Here is a 21,747-nt window from a genome sequence, read left to right on the forward strand (position 1 = left end):
GCATTATCTATTTTAGTTGCACTGCTGTCCAATTCCCCTATTTTTAGTCAGGGCATTGAAGGTTATAGGGCAAAGGCAAAGGAATGGTGTTAAGATGGAAAATAAATTAACCACAACAGAATCACAAACACAAGGAAATCTGCAGATGCTGGAAATCTAAAGCAACACACACACAAAATGCCGGAGGCCAGGCAGCATCAATGGAAAAGAGTAAATGATTGATGTTTCAGGCAGAGACCCTTCATCAGTATCAGCCCAAAACCACAATTGAATGTTGAGCATACTCAGTGGTCTGAATAGCCTAATTCTGCTCCTATGTCTTACTGACTTAGGTTATGGCTGACTTCTACTTGCTGAATAAGATCGGAATTGGAGAAGCTTAGCATAGCCATAGATAGCAATCCCAGTTTTCTGGGACAATAAACCGGCTGAAATGTGTTGACTAAAATACTTTGAATGCCAGAGTAAATGATTCCAGATCAAGTAACTGAACTGTGGTATCCAAATGAGAGCTGTTCAAATCTCTTAAAATGAGTCATGAACAGAATGAACAAATAGTAGCATAGATTTCACTGGGTGCCAGTCTGATGCCAGTTGGGTGAATTGTCGCATCCAAGTCCAGGTCATCGTTTTTGGGCTAAAATTTCACTTCCGTATGTGATAGTTTTCCATATTTTTAAGAGGGATTCAACTGCCTCTCCTTTTGGATGGCAGATGTTGCTTAATTCACTCTTGCCTCAGGGAATTGGACAGTGATTGATCCGAGTACCCTGCAATATTTATGCTAGTTTGTCACTGTAGGGGAATGAAAATTTGCCAGTGTATCAACGGCAGTGAGATTTGCTAGCTTTTTGTCTTGGCTTAGAGTGTATTATGCCCTTGAACTTACTTCAGTAGCATCACATAAGTCAACAGCAATTGAGTATCAAGTGCTTTCATTGTGCACTAGGGAACTGAATTTGTTGAGTTTGTTGTGATCTAACTACAGACAGTAATTACTTTGCATCATATTGGGGGGTAAAATGCCTGTAGATATCTTACTGACTCCACAGATGTCGTACTTTGGCTTTATTCCTCAGGTAAGTTAAGTTTTGAGAATTCTGTATGATGTCTTTTTGGAAATTAATTATCAATTATTTATATTAATAGTGTACACTCATTAGCAAGAAAATTTTGTTATATTGTTTAAAGATGAACAAGTCACTGATCATTCAATGCTACTAACATCAGTAATTTCCAACTGTACACTAAACAAGTTAAATTGTCATTTAACTATATTCTGTCAAAAGGAGCCAATGTTTCTCTGAACCAGGATGTAAAGTACAGTATTACACAGAACATACAGTAACTTAGGAAAGTAAGGATAAGATCTGCAGATGAAATGGGGTCATATCTTAGGGGGAGAGAGAGAGAGAGAGAGAGAGAGAGAGAGAGAGAGAGAGAGAGAGAGAGCGAGCCTGCGGTATGTCGAATTACTAGGTAAACGAGCAGTCTTTGGGGTACTGCAAATCTGTGTCTTTATTAATGCTTTGCTGCACACTTGAGTGCTTGATGGGGGGGGGGGTGCAGATGCTTTTGCTTTTGCTGCTGCTTATGCGTGGGAGGGGAAGTTAGAAGTTGGAGGGGGCTTTGGGGTTCTAACATTTAACTGTCATTCTTTGGGCACTCTGTTTTTGTGAATGCTTGTGAAGAGAAAGAATTTTATGATGTATATTGTATACATTTCTCTGACATTAAATGTACCTATTGAAACTTATTGCATAAATAAACAGGTGCATAAATTAAATATTGTAGGTGCAAAACAGGTTAACCGGTGACATTTCAAATATGACGTGGCAGGGAGTTCAGAAGCTTAGTGACCTGAGGGAAGAAACTGTCTTGCCCTGACCGTTGTTGTTTTTATGCATTGGAGTCAGAGGATGCTGGATGGATGGGTAGGATCCTTAATAATACCAAGGGGACCTGCATACACAGTGCTCCTGAAAATGTCCCCGACAGGTGGTAGGGAGACCCCTATGATCCCCTCAGCTGTTCTCACAGTCCTTTGTAGGGACTTCCGGTTCGTTGCTCAATGGTTTATGTACCAGATGGAGATGCAGTTTGTCGGGGTGCTCTCAATGGTACTCCTGTAAAATTCAGTTAAGATGAGGAATCTCACTTGCCTGGTGTGGGGAGGGGAGGGAGGGTGAGAGCATGCTTGCCTGTGTTAAATGTTTACCACCAAATTACTTTTGGATTTGTATACACAATTAGGTCGTGGAAACATTTTAAAATCTTGTTTAAATTGGAAGATCAAACACGAGGAAATCTGCAGGTGCTGGAAATTTAAAAAAAACACACAAAATGCTGGTGGAACACAGCAGGTCAGGCAGCATCTATAGGGAGAAGCACTGTTGAAGTTTTGGGCCAAGACCCTTTGTCAGGACTAACTGAAGGGAAAGATACGAAGAGATTTGGAAGTAGTGGTGGGAGGGGGAAATGCAAAATGATAGGAGAAGACCGGAGGGGGTGGGATGAAGCTAAGAGCTGGAAAGGTGATTGGCGAAAGTGACACAGAGCTGGAGAGCTGGAGAAGGGAAAGGATCATGGGACGGGAGGCCTCAGGAGAAAGAAAGTGGGGGGGGGGGGAGAGAAGCACCAGAGGGAGATGGAGAACAGGCAGAGTGATGGGCAGAGAGAGAGAGAGAAAAAAAACAACTAAATATGTCAGGGATGAGATAAGAAGGGGAGAAGGGGCATTAATGGAAGTTAGAGAAGTCAATGTTCATGCCATCAGGTTGGAGGCTACCCAGCCGGTATATAAGGTGTTGTTCCTCCAACCGGAGTGTGACTTCATCTTGACAGTAGAGGAGGTCATGGATAGACATATCAGAATGGGAATGGGACATGGAATTAAAATGTGTGGCCACTGGGAGATCCTGCTTTCTCTGGCGGACCTGAACGTAGGTGTTCAACGAAATGGTCTCCCAGTCTGCGTCAGGTCTCACCAATATATAAAAGGCCACACCGGGAGCACCGGATTCAGTATACCACACCAGCTGACTCACAGGTGAAGTGTTGCCTCACCTGGAAGGACTGTTTGGGGCCCTGAATGGTGGTGAGGGAGGAAGTGTAAGGGCAGATGTAGCACTTGTTCCGCTTACAAGGATAAGTGCCTGGAGGGAGATCAGTGGGAAGGGATGGGGGGACACACGAGTGGACAAGGGAGTTGCGTAGGGAGTGATCCCTGCGGAAAGCAGAAGGGTGGGGAGGGAAAGATGTGCTTGGTAGTGGGATCCCGTTGGAGGTGGCGGAAGTTATGGAGAATTTATATGTTGGAGCTGGAGGCTGGTGTGGTGGTAGGTGAGGACAAGGGGAACCCTATCCCGAGTGGGGTGGCAGGCGGATGGGTTGAGGGCAGATGTGTGGGAAATGGGAGAGATGCGTTTGCGAGCAGAGTTGATAGTGGAAGAAGGGAAGCCCCTTTGTTAAAAAAAAGAAGACATCTCCTTAGTCCTGGAATGAAAAGCCTCATCCTGGGAGCAGATGTGGTGGAGACGGAGGAATTGTGAGAAGGGCATAGCATTTTTGCAAGAGACAGGGTGCGAAGAGGAATAGTGAGAGTCTGTAGGCTTATAATAGATATCGGTAGATAAGCTGACTCCAGAGATGGAGAAAGAAAGATCAAGAAAGGGCAGGGAGGAGTCGGAAATGGACCAGGTAAATCTGAGGGCAGGGTTAAAGTTGGAGTCAAAGTTAATGAAGTCAACAAGCTCAGCATGCGTGCAAGAGGCAGTGCCAATGCAGTCATCGATGTAGTGAAGGAAAAGAGGGGGACAGATACCCGTATAGACTTGGAACATGGACTGTTCCTCAAAGCCAACAAAAAGACAGGCATAACTGGGACCCATGCAGGTGCCCATGGCTACTCCATCTTCCACCATCAACTCTGCTTTCAAACACATCCAACATATAATAAATGGTCCAATGTATAATTCTCCAAAACTTACGTCACCTCCAACGGGATCCCACTACCAAGCACATCTTTCCCTCCCTCCCCTTTCTGCTTTCTGCAGGGATCGCTCCCTACACGTCTCCCTTGTCCACTCGTTCCCCCCCCATCCCTTCTCACTGATCTCCCTCCTGACACTTATCCTTGTAAGCAGAACAAGTGCTCCATCTGCCCTTACACTTCCTCCCTCACCACCATTCAGGGCCCCAGACAGTCCTTCCAGGTGAGGCAACACTTCACCTGTGAGTCGGCTGGTATGGTATACGGCATCCGGTGCTCCCGGTGTAGCCTTCTATATATTGGTGAGACCCGAAGCAGACTGGGAGACCTTTTTGTTGAACACCTATGCTCTGTCCACCAGAGAAAGCAGGATCTCCCAGTGGCCGTACATTTTAATTCCATGTCCCATTCCCATTCTGATATGTCTATCCATGGCCTCCTCTGCTGTCAAGAGGAAGCCACACTCAGGTTGGAGGAACAACATCTTATATACTGGCTGGTTAGTCTCCAACCTGATGGCATGAACATTGACTTCTCTTAACTTCTATTAATGTCCCTCCTCCCCTTCTTACCCCATCCCTGACATTTAATTGTTTGTTTTTTTTTCTCTCTCTCTCTCTGCCCATCACTCTGCCTGTTCTCCATTTCCCTCTGGTGGTCCCCCTCTTTCTTTCTCCCGAGGCCTCCCGTCCCATGATCCTTTCCCTTCTCCAACTCTCCAGCTCTGTATCACTTTCGCCAATCACCTTTCCAGCTCTTAGCTTCATCCCACCCCCTCCGGTCTTCTCCTATCATTTCGCATTCCCCCCTCCCACCACTACTTCCAAATCTCTTCGTATCTTTCCCTTCAGTTAGTCATGATGAAGGGTCTCGGCCCGAAACGTCGACAGTGCTTCTCCTTATAGATGCTGCCTGATGTGCTGTGTTCCACCAGCATTTTGTGTGTGTTGTTTAAATTGGAAGGTGTTTGGAACTTGCTAACCAGATTAACCTACTGTATCAATGTATTATTATGTTTCTTAATCTGACCATTATTATGTTATCGAACTAAAAGTTTTAGTGTAACTATGAAGATTTTAAGACTTTGTAATTTCCAATATAATTGTGAGTTAAAGCTGAGGATTATTATAATGTGTACTATATTGATACTTAAGAGTTTAGATACATTTAGCCCTTGAATCATTCTCATTGGAGCAGAGAAGGTTAAGAAAGAACTAAATGTGTTAATAATCAGGAATTGGTTTTGATTGAAATAATTAGAGAAAAGGTGGTGTCAGTGGCAGAAAGATCATTAGCTAGAGGGATTTGGATTTCAAGTATTTGATAAAGAACCAAACATCTTCTGAGGACTTTTTTTTCTTTTTGCCCTTAACAGTAGATTGCTTTTGGAATGGAATGGCTGAAAGGGTGGTGGAAGCGAATTCAATGGGATCTTTTAAAAGGGGGATTGGATGAACTATTTGAAAGGAGAAATGATGAGCTAGAGGGTGAGGAATGGAAAAGGATATTAATTGGATTGCTTTACCAAAGAACCAGTACAGCTATTGTAGGCTGTCCTATGTAACACACAAAATGTTGGAGGAACTCAACAGGTTAGGCAGCATTTATGGAAATGAGTAAACAAGTGCTGTTTCAGACCGAGACCCTCAGCAGGACTGGAAAGGAAAGGGGAAGATGTCAGAATTTTAAAAAAGGTGGGGGGAAGGGAAAGAAGACGAGCTCGAATATGATTGGTGAAGCCAGGTGTGTGGAAAAGGTAAAGGGCTGGAGAAGAAGGAATCTGACAGAGGAGAGTGGACCGTGGGAGAAAAGAAAGAGGGCAGTGTACCGGGGGAGGTGATAAGCAGGTGAGGAGAAGAGGTAAGAGGCCAGAAGAAGAGGGAAGGGGGAGGGGAAAAGTTTAAAACAAAATGAAAGATGAAAAAAAGCTTATTGAAAGGGAAATCTATTTTCATGCAATTAGGTTGGAGGCTACCTGAATGGAATGGGGTGTTGCTCCTCCGCCCCGAGAATGGCCTCATCATGGGCGAGGAGGAGGCGATGGAATGGGAATGGAGATGAGAATTAAAATCGTTGGCCACTGGCAAATTCCACCTTTGGGCGACGGAGCACTATTGTTCTCTGATTTTAAATATTCATATTGGGGTTATGATCCTACAGTATCCTAAAGGGCAGTAATGATGGAGATTAGTTTTTTTAAAAAAATAAACCCTCCAGGAAGTTCCACTATTTCTCCTGGATGTCTGATTAATGAGTCCAAAGATCTGATGTTAAAGTTACTATTAGCTCTATGTGCAAGCTCTTCTGTGAAACTCAGCACTCAATTACCCCACTGACATGTATATAAAAGGAAGCCCGGGAGTAGATACAATTTACAGAAGTGCTTTTGAGAGTTTTGGTTTGTCTCCACGTTTTGTGCAGTAATACAAATTGATGGGTTGTCAAGGAAACAATGTTTTCAGAAAGGCCATAATTTGTGTCCTCTTCCGCTTGTAGATGTCAGATTGCTGAGCTATTAATGGAAAAAGAGCACGCTGCATCGCTGGTACTTCTAATGTTGGTCACCTTCAGTAAATGAAGTAATCCTACAGATACTCTTCACACCCTTGAGCCTTCATGTAAGCAAGCAATGCAGTCTCAAAGGATTAATCTGAATAAAGAGGTTCAACATAAAATAAGAAAGGCTTTTTAGCTCACTCGTTCTGATTGCCCTGGTGTACATAATGCCACTGATAACCAACTGCTATTTATTTCCCATATTTCTCGTGTGTGGCTCTGCAGCAAATAAATCATTGAATTTATTTTTACCTGTTTATTGCAGGAGGCTGCTTTCCAAACACTTTCTTAATCTTTGGTAATTCCATGTAGAATGGAGCTGTATATTGGAAAGTCATTCGATAAAATTGTGCCAGAGGATTGAAAAATGACCCGTGCTTAATCTTAGGCATTATTTTACTAAACTCTGATTATTAAATTGGCGGTATTATTTCTAGTTTGCTGAACTGTTCAGAGAATTTAAATTGGGAAGTTCTTCATTGCTAAACAGACCAGCTTTCGATTCCCCCCCCCCCCCCCCCTTTCAGCATTCTCAGACAGTTTCTCTCAGACAATTTTTTTAAAATACAGAAACAATGCTCTTGGTCTTTTGGGTGAGTTGATTGATTGTGGTGCCTCACTGGGTATATTTACTACTGTGATTTTGCAGTTGAGAATTGTACCCTGTGGGGGGAGATGGGAGAGTCTTGTTGATTTGTGTTCCGGGTGTGAGTACAAGGGAATGCTTGTTGTTAATCTAATTTTTGTAATAGTTTGTAAGGTTCATATCCAAAAATCTGCCACAAAGTAATAGACACCTGTAAGTGATTTACAAGGATAAATATCAAATATTAATTTGCACCCTTGGGCTAGGTGCCATTTATAATGTATTAGATGTTGATCTAGATATTTAGACTACTTAGAATGAGTAAATGCAATCTGGTTTTGCTAAAAGGGGTGCAAATAACAAAGTACATTGTGATAATTGAATCTGGAGATCTATGTGGCACATGTCAAGTACTAGAGTGTGGTAAATTTTTAGCAGTGGTACAGTAGCATAATGGTTAGCACAACGCTTAACAATGCAGGTGACTGTGGTTCAGTTCCTGCACTGCCTGTAAGGAGTTCATAGTTCTCCCTGTGACCATGTGGGGTTTCTCCAGGTGCTCTGGTTTCCTCTCCCAGTCCAAAGAAGTACCGGTTGGTAGGTCGGTTGGTCTTTTGGTCAATTGTCTCATAATTGGGATTAAATCGGGGGATTGCTGGGCGGCACGGCTCAAATCTCTGATACTTTGATATTTCTTCCATGTGGTCAGGGCATGTCAATGTTAAATCATTTGCAGCTGTTTAAACATTACACTTCAAAAAATTGGTGTGTAGTCTTTCATTTGGCAAACAGAAATAACTAGTGGTATATTTTTAAAAGTTAGCTATTAGTATAATTCAGAATGACTCACCCTTACAACTGCCATGACTTGAACCAAACTTATTCCTAATCTTGCTGTGCTGGTCAGCCATTGTAAGAGGTCATCATGTTGAGTTAAAGCACCAGGTAAGTGAGAATACTTGTGGTATATCTCATTTGAGCTAGAAAGTAGTGAATAGGTGATCAAATAGCAGATTGATAGATTGAGTTTTGAGGAACAATTTCACATCAGTGTAGCTGAGGAACAGGAAGTGAAAGCTTAAAGAAGTGATCACTGGAATTTTTAATTCCATTTTTCTGTGGGGCAGTTTAGAAGATTGAGTAAGATGAGCTTGGCAACGTAATGAAATCCAGATTAAAGATGGAACTAACCATCCATTTGCCAGAGTTCATGTATCTATCCTTGGGACAAGTACATCCAGTTAAGGAAGTATTGAGACTGCTACAGGAACAGTGGTTTCCTTTGTGCTTAGAGAACACATCAGTCTGTATTATTCTGTGTTGAACGCTTGATTGCAGGTAAAACTCCCACTGTAATTATATGGCTGTTGCCTTGCAAATGTTCTGGGTCGTTGTCTTTATCTTGTTTAAATGTGTTTTTCATTTATTTAAGTACAATGTAGAACTTGCACATTGGGATCTACAATGCAAAAGAGAGTTCAATTCAAGCAATTTTTTGGACTAATCCAGTTTAGAAAATCTTTGAAAGGAAATGAAAATCTAAAAAAATCCTGTAAACAGTGGTAAATAAAATGTTTTAAATGCTTATTGCTTTCAGTATAGTAGTTATAAAAGTATCTAGCCCCCAATTCTGATTGCATAAATATTACAACCAGAGATTTTGATCAATTTAACTGAGAATTTTTATTTGTGAATAACATGTTCAATTTTTTTTTCCACCGTAGAGCCCAAAAACAGGGAAAATTGTAAAGCATGAAAAACTTAAAAATTCAGAAGCTGAAATGTCAGCAGTTCATAAGTATTTATCTGTCTTTTCTTCTCTTCCCCCCCCCCCCCCCACACCTTTTTTTTTGATCAGTTCTTAGTTGAACTGCCTCTTGCAGCTATTGCAGCCAGTAGTCATTTTGGATAAGTCTCTGTTAGCTTTGCACAATGTGATAGAGCAAGATTTGCCCATTCCTCCTTGTAAGCTTTCTCAAGTTGTTCCAGGTTAGTTGGGGAGTGCTGGGAGACAGCAATCTTGAGGTCTTGTCTAAAATGTTTGATTGGGATACGGTCAACATTGTGACTGGGCCACTCAATTTTTTTCATTTGAAGCCACTCCATAGTTGCTCTCACAGTGTGCTTTTGGTCTTGTGCTGAAAGATGAACTTCTTCCCCAGTTTAAGCTTTCTGGCAGAGGCCAGCAGGTTTTTTTATCCAGAATTTCTCTGTATTTAGCAGCATTCATCTTCCTATCAATACTGACCAGATTTTCGGTCCCTGCTGCTGAAAACCTTCCCCGTGGTATGATGCTACCTCCAACATTATTTACAGTAGGAATAGTGTTACCTGACTGATGTGCAGCATTAGATTTACACCACACCTACTGCTTAATGTTGAGGCCAAAACGTTCCACTTTAGTTTCTTCCGACCACAGACATTCTTCCATATTTTGGTACTAACTGATAAATATAAAGATGTGGAAAGTCTAAATAGGCAAGGATATGCTTCTTTCTTTTTAGCTAGGGCTTCTTCCTTACCACTCTTCCAGAAATGCCCTTTTTGTGCAAGGCTTTAGAAATTGTGGAGCCATGAGCTTCATCTCCAGTTGCTGCCACTGACTCTGCAGCTCACTCAGAGTGACTGTTGGCATCACAGCAGCCTTTTTAACAAGTGAGAAATTTTAGAGGGGCAACCTTTGTGGCTTTGGTTTCATATTTATCCACTTTTTCACGATGGGCTGCACTGAGCTCTGAGGTATGTTCAGTGGCTTTGAGATGGTTTTGTGTCCTTCCCCTGACTTGTGTTTCTCAACTATCATTTTCTTGACTTGTCTTGAATGTGATTTTGTCTTCATTTTGGTTTGCTCTGTTGAAAATCTACCGTACTGTTAGACCTTACACAGTAAAACATGAAAATAGTTATAAGGGCTGAATACTTTTTCAATGCCCTTTATTTCCTATCATTGTATTTGAAGATCATTAATTGGTTTCCACAGTAAATTTGATTAAATATGGTATGATGTGATTTTTTTCAAAAGTTTATTATCACTGATATTTTCATGAAATTTGTTGTTTTGTAGCTGTACAATACATAAAAACAACTTACAGGTTGGAAAATTTTGCAAAAGATTTGGGGGGGAAAAATTCATGGATCATTCATGAATCTGATGGTGGAGGGGAAGAAGCTGTCTTAAGTCGTTGATTGTGGATCTCCAGGCTCCTGTATCTCCTCCCTGAAGGAGATACAGGATGCCAAGAGGACATGTCCTAGTTGGCAGCCTGTTGTGATCCTGTGCTTTGGAGGCTCCAGACTAGGCTGTGATGCAACCAGTCAGAATGCCCTTGTAAATATTTGCAAGTGACTTCAATGAAATACCAAATTTCCTCAAATTCCTAATGAAGTAGAGCTGCTAGCATCATTTTTTTGTGACTGCAGCAAAATGTTTGTTCCAAGATAGATCCTTTGAGATGAAATACTTATTACTTATGGTATAAGAGATCGGGTGTAACCTTCATTGCACGAAGTGTAAACCTAACTCAATGGATAATCTTGTTTCTGGAATGGAAGACAATGAGTCCAAGACCCACTCAGGCTGGTATTTCTGTATGTGAATGCACTGGATTGCTAAAATGATGCTTGTTTGGAACCGATACTTCAGGTGAACAGTTAAAGAGTTCATTTTGCTATGTGAAGATAAGTCTTCATTTCCATCCTACTTTCATCAGCAATCAATAGAAAATGACCAATTCCTCACTTTTGTGAGACGTTGCTTTGTGTAAAGTAAATGTTTATGACAAAAGATTGCATCATAATCAATCCTGTGTGCTGACCTTTGGTGTATTTGCACTGTTAATTAATGCCAGATGAATATTTTTCCAGGAGACTATAATGATGTATTAATAATAGTCCCGGGAACTTTAAATTATTTTATGCAATGATGCTTTACACATCCTGCCATGTTTGTCCATTGAATACCCAAGGCAAACAAGGCTGGGGAAAGGGTCTGTATTGCATTGAGTTCATGGTGGTGATCAACAGGATGTTAATTGTGGCTGCAATATCTGCTGTATTTAAGGAGCCATTACGTCATTAATGGGTGACTTGTCTTGGCAGCCTGCTTGTGTAGACAGTCAATGGTCATATGGTATGAATCAGGGCCAAGTAGTTGAATAGCTTGCTATTATTTGATGTTGCATGGTGTTGAACGAGGCTCTGTGAAAATGATGTACGTCCCCAAAATTTATTCAGGAGAATTTGGTAGAATTAGCATAACAAATACTTGGAACTAGAAGAGGAATGAAGTGGTAAATATTTCTTCTGGGTAATATAAAAGATAAGTGGGAAGATTTATGCAGATTACAACAATTTAAATTTGGTTGAATGTAGACAGTCTTGCAGTGGATTTTTGCTTTGATCTGAATTTAATCCAACAGGGAACTTCAAAGGAACATCATGCCATGGCAGTTTTTCAGCGTCTGTTCTGCATCTCACTGGAATGTGCTGCAGGAATCTAATACTGCTGCCAATGTTGGCTTGTATCTGCTGGTCTTGATCCCCTCAGTGACAACAATAAGAATGTTGGGGAATGACCTGGCACAGTCTGATTTGTTCACCACATGCTGAGATACTTCTTGAATGTTTTACCTTTGATAATTCACTTATCAACAAGGATAATCCTTAATGCAAGATGAACTTTTAATAATTGCCAGCGTCTTGTTTTTCTGAGTGCAGTGAGATTATATACAAGCCTGATCCAGTTGGCTTGGGTGCACATGGCCAATGGCATTATTTGCAGTCTTGATTTTCCAAATTTTGCCAGTAAGTTGCATCTTGATTGTAACATATTTTCTTATCTTTAATGGTATGCATATGAAGATCATTCAACAAAACATGGGCACATGAACACTGCAATAATTAGCAAAATATTTGAGGGACAAGCTGACAGACTAAACTATTGAGTGTTTGTCTGGTTGGTGTTCAGTTAATAGTTCTTTATAATTGAAGTGTTAGCAAAGCAAGTTTGGAGATAAGAGTGAAATCTGAATTGCAGTTTAAATGGAATGATTCCTTTAGTAGCTTTGAGTATGTAAAATGTATAAAGAAGTATTTCAGACAACACACACAAAATGCTGGTGGAACACAGCAGGCCAGGCAGCATCTATAAGGAGAAGCACTGTTGTCATTTTGGGCCAAGATCCTTCGTCAGGACTGAAGTATTTCAGATCTGGTTGCATGAGGGCGTTTAAGTTTGGAGGAGGAGGTATGAGATTCCATTTTTTTTTAATTCACTAGTGACTGGATTGACAACTTAAATTTTATCACAGTTCATCCTGAAATGCTGCATGATTTGTGCGTGATTAATGTTGTGTAACAACTAATCACCCACTTAAATTCTATCTCCCATTCCCATTCCAAAATGTCAGTCTATGGCCTCCTTTACTGCCACAACGAAGGGATGCTCAGGTTGGAGGTAGAACATCTTGTATTCTGTCTGGGTAGCCTCCAACCTGATGTCATGGTATTAAAATTTTAATTCCACATGATTTTAATGGCAAAACCAGGGTTACCGGTTAAGGGAGTAACCTGAACAGCAGTTTTGCAAACTTCCAGTAATTGCCCATCCTGTCTGCTTCACCATTTTCCCATTCCTGTTTGTAGTCTCACTTGATCTGCTTACTTCCCTCTGGTACTCCTCCCCCTTTTTTCCATGGTCTTTTGGCTTCTATCTGATTTTTGTTCCCCCTCTCTAGCCTTTTATCGCTTTCATCAATCAACTTCACAGTTCTTTACTTCACCCTCTCCCCCTCACCCAGTTTCACCCATCACCTGCTATGTTGTACTACCTTCCCTCCACCATGTTCTTAGTCTGACTCCTTCCCTCTTTTCCAGTCCTGATGAAGAGTCTCAGCCCAAAATATCAACTGTTTACTCATTTCCATAGATGCTGCCTGGCCTGCTGAGTTCCTCCAGCATTTTGGGTGTGTGTGCTGTTTGGATTTCCAGCATCTGCAGATCTTCTTGTCTCTGTAATTACTTAAAATTCTCTCTTTCTTTCCATTTCACTTGACTTATTTCCATTTCTTTGCTCTGTCAAATGCATTTTACATCTGTTCACCTCGTGAGCAGAAGGAATATCTTTGAAATTGTAATTTTACACCCTGCCTGCCTTCCCAGTGCTAATGTCATAGTTATTTGCATGCACAGTTTTTTTTAGTATTAAAATTTTAATTCCACATGATTTTAATGGCAAAGCCAGGGTTACCGGTTAAGGGAGTAAGAATCTGTCCTGGAAGATAATGAGCCTTGGGATTAAAGTAACTTGTGTGCCCCTCGTCCTGGTGTCTTCACGGGTAGGTCCTATCTCTGCACTACACATCAGCTGACTACATTAAAATTAAAGCCCCCACAACGCGAAGGCACTTTCCTTGTTAGACATTTGATCTAAAATTCAGTGGAACAACCTAACTTGTTGAAACTTGCTGTCGAGGGTTGTCATTTTGACTCCTCCAAGAATATTGAAATGCTCTTGAAAAGCAATAACAGAGAACAGGCAAGGTGACTTGGCCTTGTGACACTGTCACTCACTAAAGCTGAATGAGAGTTGCTTTCTAACACTTGAACTATCGTTAAGTTTAGAAAGTCATTTTGCTGGCATCAGGTTTCCTTTTGTAAATCTGCCGCACTTCTTTGTTTTTTGTATATCTGATCTTCTCTATTTAGTATTTAAAGTTAATAATTGATTATACATTTGCTGATCTTTCTGTGGTAAGTAAACATGTGGCTTGTTTTGTGTTACCAAGCAAGTAACTTATTTTAAAAGAATAGAATTTATGATTAAAATTATTTTGATCTTTATTTAATAGGTAATGGTCTCAATGCATTCTAAGAGTTACTGAAGAGTAGGCAGTTGGTTAAATCAGTCAGATACATTTGACACAAAGGTAGAAAGTAATTGGTATGCACTTCAGAATGGACAGTCTCCTATCTACTTATTGTAGTCAATCATCAATATTTGAATAGATTTGCTTGAGTAAAACTGAATGTGTGTTAACAGGTGGCTTTAGTGAAAACACAAAGATGAAGTTGGATCCACCATATTGAGTCATTGAAAGAATTGGGCTAATTTTCAGCATTTTCCCGTACTCCTAATCATGGGAAAATGCTGATGTATTGACTATGTTTGTATTGTATTGTGGATTGCTGTAGAATTTGATGTACAAGTTCATTTTCAACAGGCTTTATTTTTGAAAGAGCCAGTAGTGGGTAGGATGGTCTTAGTGATGTTAAAGTCTACCCAAATGGCTTACAAATGAAGGTTGAGATTTTGCCTTGTGATATTTTGCCTGCCATGCTGTCTTGGATTCTTGTCTTTGCATGGATTTGGCTCTGATGCCTTGATATGCCTTAATCTGAGGAAAGACATTCTTGCCATAGAAGGAGTACAAAGAAGGTTCACCAGATTGATTCCTGGGATGGCAGGACTTCCATATGAAGAAAGACTGGATCGACTAGGCTTATACTCACTGGAATTTAGAAGACTGAGGGGGGATCTTATTGAAACGTATAAAATTCTAAAGGGATTGGACAGGCTAGATACAGGAAGATTGTTTCCAATGTTGGGGAAGTCCAGAACGAGTGGTCACAGTTTAAGGATAAAGGGGAAGCCTTTTAGGACCAAGATGAGGAAAAACTTCTTCACATAGAGAGTGGTGAATCTGTAGAATTCTCTGCCACAGGAAACATTTGAGGCCGGTTCATTGGCTATATTTAAGAGGAAGTTAGATATGGCCCTTGTGGCTAAAGGGATCAGGGGGTATGGAGAGAAAGCATGTACAGGGTTCTGAGTTGGATGATCAGCCATGATCATACTGAATGGCGGTGCAGGCTCGAAGGGCCGAATGGCCTACTCCTGCACCTATTTTCTATGTTTTTATGATAACCGGGCCTGCAGAATTTACTCTGCCACCATCCATTGACTGATGAAAATGCATGTTGCAAGTTTGGCTTTAAAATTTTTGAAACCTACTAGTCTGAGTAGGAGGTTTCTTCACACCACTCCTCCTCTTAGACAATTCTTACATTGTGGTCAGATAGATTCTGGGGTGGCTGAGGCTGAGACAGAAACTGCAGCAATCTGTGGCATGTTGCATTTATTCAAGAAATCTTTGGAAACTCTCTTGTACCTCTTCCTTTCCTCACCCTTTGTTGTCTCTTCCCATGGTAGAAACTGAGTCTCTATTTTGGCAATCTGGTGAATGGTGCGACAGTTGAAGTAATTGAATGCTTAACCAGAGTCTTGATTTTTGTGGAGGTGGTGTTGGGAGTAACTTTCCAAAGCTGTGAGATGCCTGGAGTCAGTAGTCCCCGTGTTAGAAGCCTGTAAGAAGGACAGTGGTCCCTTCATAAGTGGCTAAAGGAGAATATCGCCTTACAAGCATCTGCTATAAGAGTCGAATTGAAAAGATAGTGTGTCCGCTGACTACGGCACCAGCAACATTGACTTCTGCTGCCAAAGGAACAGTTGACCATGTGTTACTTTGTGCCTGCTCTGAGATCTTGATCTTTCAATATTTCTTCCCTCAGTTGACCAATAGCTATTTTGGTGGATTGATGAAATTCAGTATTCCTTGATTATTATCTGTCTGCTGTGAGATAACTATTAAGATATGGAAATGATTTTGACTTTTCCAAGTTTCTTCATAAATCTTTCCTTGTTAAAGATCCGTCCTTCTGAATACCTACCTACTGTCCCTTGCACTGCTGGCATTAAAGGCAGCAGTGGTCCTCCAACTCCAGAAGTGTTCAGGGCTTCCTTCATCATGCTAGTAGCTTCCTCTCAGTTCTCATTACTGTCAGTCTTGCAAGTCCCTGGTGGAGACTCAGGAATACCATCACACTCAGATGTAGAAGGATTCTTCACTACTGTTTCCGTTACAATTTTGTTTGACCAATCAGGGTTGTTAGCCCTGATCTGAACCCCTGAATCTGGTGGACCACTCTTAGTCTGGCCTCTACCCTTTGACCTGTTTGGCATAGGTGACCCCACCATGAGCTAAAGCATAAAGCCGTGATTTCAGCCAGTAAAGCTCTCTGAGTCATTGAGGCACATTAAGTTTCCAAGGTTGTGGTCCTCCTGGGGGATCCTCCCGAATGCTTCAAGTGAATTGAATGAGTGGCAATGACTTTGATCTCTGCCTGTAGTGGAAGTGTCATCTGGAATGTCAGCAGCTGTCAGTTACATGGACAGAAAACTCACATCAGGCATTTTCAAGAAAGCTTGTTTCCCCACGGGAGAGTGACCTGTATAGAGCTACAGCTTTTTAGTCAAATGTAGTACAGTATATCTGCACTCACATTTTTGCTTTTGTCAAAGAATGACTCCAGCACTACCTTCCTGCTTCCCCGGCCCAAAATATTTTGTCTGTAGTCTAGTGTAGCTTTCTCTGTTGTTTTTTTTAACGTAGTTCAGTCTAGTTTTTGTACTGTGTCATGTAACACCATGGTCCTGAAAAACGTCTCATTTTTACTATGCACTGTACCAGCAGTTATGGTAGAAATGACAATAAAAGTGACTTGACTTGATATTTGAAGTTTGAATCTGGTCATTAAAGCAGCAAATTAGTGTGAACTGGTTGCCCTCTCCTTGGTCTGGTGGTTCTTTCTCATTTCTTTTCAACAGTCAGCTTTGAATATTGGAGAAAGCCAATTTTATCACAAATAAAACATCATTTCAGAAAGCTCCTAGCAAGCTACTAGGGACAATAGAAATCTGGAATAATAACAGGAAAAAAAAATAGCAGTTCCCTTGCAGACAACAGTCAGAAGACTACTGACATTTAGGTACGTTGTTTACTACACTACAGAGATCTGAAAATTGTCTGTCGAGTACCCCCTGTATTCAAAATAGAGGTGGGGAAGGGAAAAGGGTTGAGGAGTGGTTGAAATTGAATGCCTTAAATCTAATCCTGCAAACTGCGTGCCTTCCTCCACAGCACTGAGACTTAGTATCAGTTTTTGAAAACCTGTCACTGACTGATGTTCCTTGCAAACATTTATTCCAACATGCATCTATATAACATTTAAATTGTCTTCACAGTTCACAGAGTAGTTTAATAATATGATCAGTCTGCACATTCAGCTTGCACGGTATAGTGCAAATTGGAAAAATATCATCCTATATAATTTAATATCTTCATTTTACCCCCACTCCTCGTCTTCCATTTTCTCTAGCTGTTGCTAAACTTCATTGGTTGCGCCCAGCAGCAAAGGGTCATTTAGGGTGATTGATTTGCTCCAGTAAAATCTGGCACACACTACTTGATATTAAACTGCTCCTCTGAAAAGGCAGCCATCTCCAGGGATTTCAGATGGAGGAGTGGCGTTAGAGGAAAGGAGGTTCTGTTCTTGCAACAGGGCAGACGTATGTCCAGACACTTAGTGCGGGTAGGCACCATAGAGGGAAAGGCTGGACTTCAACCTCTAACAGTTTAGATGTATCACCACAAAAGAGGGTAGATTGGGTTAATGCAAATATCTGAAGCAGGAAGGAACCAGTTCATTGTTGTGGCAATGCTGTCTTTGTTTGCTCCGAGATGAGTTGTATCTGTGGCTGGTGCAGATTTCACTCAGCACACCTTATTTCACAGCAGATGAACTGCATGTTTGCACTGTAGTATAAGTAGGAGAATTGATCTTCTGATCTTGCAAGGATGGATGTAGTTCCTTTCTGATATCCCCTTTTTCCTCTCTGATACCAACTCCATACCAGCCCAGATTTGTCCCTTATTAGAGCTTGTATTGTTGTGGTCTCTACTTGTGCCCATTGTTGTGATGGGCTACAAGGGGAATGTTTATTATTGCCCCATGCCAGATAAAGCAAAAGTCTTGAGGGAGCAGAATATACTTTTAAGTAGATGCTACATGATTGGTGATGAACTTTTTTGAGATTATGTATCCAAATTGGTGATAATATTAAAAAAAATATCTCACATGTCATGGTAAATATGAGCAAAGATGATCACTGATTATCAAAGATTATCTTTAGCCAGGTAGTGGTGAATCCGGCAAACTTGTTGCCACATACAGCTGTGGAGGCCAAGTCTTTATGTATGTTTAAGGCAGAGATGGTAGATTCTTGATTGGTCAGGGCATGAAGGGATATGGGGAGAAGGCAGGAGATTGGGGCTGAGAGGAAAATTGGATTAGCTGTGATGAAATGGCAGAGCTGACTCGAAGGGCTAAATGGCCTAATTTTGCTCCTATATCTTGTGATTAATAACAACAATTAAGGACATTTTGAAGAAAAGGATGTGCTGTGTTCCTTTTTTTGTGTATTCATTGTTTTACTTTTCATAAAAACATAACAGCTGGAAATAAATGAAGCATTTTAGAAAACCTGATCAAAAATTATTAATCTTAAGAAGACAGCATTTCTAAACAGTATCTGTTGTAATTATTTACTATCCAAATACAGATGTATACACCAGCTATGCAAGGATTTGAAGAAATATCATCCAATGCCACGTGTTAGCGCAAGAATGGTGTTTTTTGTGAAAACATCTCATTGTTCTTGGGTTGTAAAAAAAATAATTTGCTGTTTTATTTGGCAGTAAAGATAATTGTCAAGTACCTTTTTATTATGGTTTTAAAAGGTGCTGTTTGAAAAATTATTGCACGTGCCACCTTGGGCATTTAAGCCATATGGTTCACCACCCCTAGGTTTGCAATTCCGAGCAAAAGAAATGGAATTGTAGTTTTGCATTAGAAGTCGACCAGTATTTTAACTATAACTAGGACTAGTTAGGGAGGGGTAAATGTTTCCACATATGCTTCCATACATGTGTTGAGCTATGTACACAATGGATTGAACAAGTGTTAATTGGTGCACTGAGCTACACAATGTCAAAAGGGGTATTAGATTAATAATGTATCTAGGGAATGCAGCCAGCAGCTGATAATCTGAACTACGAAAGATATCCTACTGAAAACTGCTAGTGAGCAAAAGAAAAATTTCTGTTAATAGATGCAAAGACTGGCCTCTTAACTGTATTTGTTCAACTTTTGATTTGACTGATATCACCGTGTGGTCACGATTACTCTACAGCAATGTACTCGTGTCATTAACGTGAGAGACCAAAGTCAGATTTCTCCTCACAAAATAAAGCAGGAACATTTAATTAAAAGTAACAATGGATGAAAAGAAAGCTGTTAACATAATGTTGGGGTACGAGCAAAGATTACTTTGCTATCGCAAGTTATAGCCATATCTTGTGATTTCTGAAGTTCTATTATGTGGAGGTGCTAGAGACATTAAAGTCTGCCTCTGAATCATTTATATCAGTAAATGTAAATGCTCTCACCACTGATCAAGATGCTCTGAAAAACAGACCATTAAGGACATTAAAAAAAAAATTCTCATGACTGAATTTGGGACCAGAGCGATTTATATTTGCGAAGCAAAGCCTGTAGATGCTGGAAATGTTGGGGGGAGAAAAACGAATGCCTGAGTGAGTAATTCCTCTGGATATGAGGTGACAAAAACAGTTGATACTTTCAATCCATGATCTATTGACTTGAACTCATTGCTCAGCTAAGCTAACTATCAGGCCTGACTGACTCTAGTTTGTGTTAGGTTATACATTTTTGAACTGGCATCCATAGTTGTCCAGTATCCATTGAGTTTTTTCCGTGACATCGTTTAACCGTAGCAAATATCGCTTGCTGTGGCTATCTAGATTCAAATATGAAAGTACGTTTTAATGGATGAAGTTTGATTTCCTTAAATCTAATTCTGATGTGCACCAGTGATCATTTCGTACATTGTGCTGATAATGACAGATTCAATCAGTCACTCCCTGTAGGACTGTTAACTTTCCCTTTCAGGTATTTTGTCATGTTTCCCTTTGACATTTTAAAAAAATCTGCTTCCTTCATTCTCTCAGTGGTGCAGATTGTAAATATTTGCTTTACAGGTTTACGCTGCTAGCCAAAGGTAGAGCGTTTCTATAAAATGGTTCGTAAGCCAGAATGTCGTAAAGTGAAGAAGCAATTACCATTCACTTATATGGGAAAAATTTGTGAGTGTTTGCAGACCCAAAAAATAACCTACCAAATCATGCTAAATAACACATAAAGCCTAAAATAATAGTAACATATAGTAAAAGCAGGAATGATCTGATAAATACACAGCCTATATAATGTAGGAATACTTTTCTACAAATACTGTAGCGCTGTCCACTGTAGCGAAAATTTCATGCAAACGCTCTCGGCAGCGCTCCCGGCAGAAACACACGGCACAAGCGCTCCCGGCAGAAACACACGGCACAAGCGCTCCCGGCAGAAACACACGGCACAAGCGCTCCCGGCAGAAACACACGGCACAAGCGCTCCCGGCAGAAACACACGGCACAAGCGCTCCCGGCAGAAACACACGGCACAAGCGCTCCCGGCAGAAACACAAGGCACAAGCGCTCCCGGCAGAAACACACGGCACAAGCGCTCCCGGCAGAAACACACGGCACAAGCGCTCCCGGCAGAAACACACGGCACAAGCGCTCCCGGCAGAAGCACTCTTTCCAGTAACCTTTAAGCTATGAAGCTACAGAACAACACATAAAAATGCACAGCCTATATAAAGTAGAAATAATGTACGCCCAGTGTAGTTTCACTTACCGGAATCGGGAAGACAGTGAATTCACTGATGATGGTTTGTTAGGCTGAGTCGTCGGAGGTTGGGGTGGTGGGACACTGGAGTGTCATCTCATCGTTGTCTGTTTCCATCAGGGCGGGCAGGTCATCACCTTCTATGTCTGCCTGCCTCGATGTCGAAGGTTGAGTTTCGTCGTCTGCTGTGGCTGATGTGGAAGGCTTGGAATACAACAGTATGTTTGACTGATTAGCCTCGCTCATTTTTCTATCATACAGTTCTTTGTAAGCACTCGAACCATCCGCAAACCTGCCCTAAAGCTACGTACCCTTTCAAAATTAAAGTCATACTTTTCTGCAATCATTGCAGCATTGTCAATCGCAGCGAAAATCTCACGCAATTGCTTCATGTTCAGTTCCTGGACGACTTCACTTTCGGGCCGTTTGCTCCTGCATTCGGTTTCAATTGTTATCCTCTCCTCTTCATCAGCTCTTCATTTCTCAGGTCTTGGTCATGGGATGCCAAAACCTCTTCAACATGATCTTCGCCAACTTCCACAAACCCTTAGCCAAACTCACTATGTCCTTACTTGGTTCACCACAATAGAAACGCTTAATTATGTCTAGTTTTACACCTTTACGCGGTCTTTTAGGCTTTTCTGATACCTTAGAACTCATCTTGCTAACAGATGCACAAAATATATCGACATAAAGCACTGATGCTCACAGGCACGTGTTTAAGCAATGCCAGCTAGAATACAGGTCCGGGGGAGGAGCTTGGCTGCTTGGCGCGCGCTGCCTTTTCTCGTAACAGTGAAAACACCTTCTGTTAGCAAAAACAGGTAACTAATGTAGGTCTTTCATAACAGTGAGTTGACGTAAAGCGAACTTTTGAAAAATGGGGAACACCTGTATTGCAATAAAAGGAAATAATTTTAGCCATTCTTGTTTTAATTATTTACCACAAGATTTTGCTGAACATTTT

At 41.0% G+C, this 21,747-nt stretch overlaps 1 protein-coding gene across 8 annotated transcripts in view; it reads left to right on the forward strand.

Annotated features, from left to right (window-relative positions):
• The window catches only part of LOC132399867 (band 4.1-like protein 1), a 290,816-nt gene that overhangs the window by 36,076 nt on the left and 232,993 nt on the right, over positions 1-21,747 (forward strand). Inside the window, exon 1 of one of the 8 annotated variants that reach the window (XM_059980719.1) lies at positions 7,971-8,078. The exons of the other annotated variants lie outside the window; for them this stretch is intronic. The gene's annotated coding sequence lies outside the window, so the exon portion shown is untranslated. Of the gene's footprint in view, positions 1-7,970; positions 8,079-21,747 lie in introns of those variants that run through there. 8 annotated transcript variants of the gene reach the window in all.

The sequence above is a fragment of the Hypanus sabinus genome, chromosome 9, assembly GCF_030144855.1.
Source record: "Hypanus sabinus isolate sHypSab1 chromosome 9, sHypSab1.hap1, whole genome shotgun sequence".
NCBI lineage: Eukaryota > Metazoa > Chordata > Chondrichthyes > Myliobatiformes > Dasyatidae > Hypanus > Hypanus sabinus.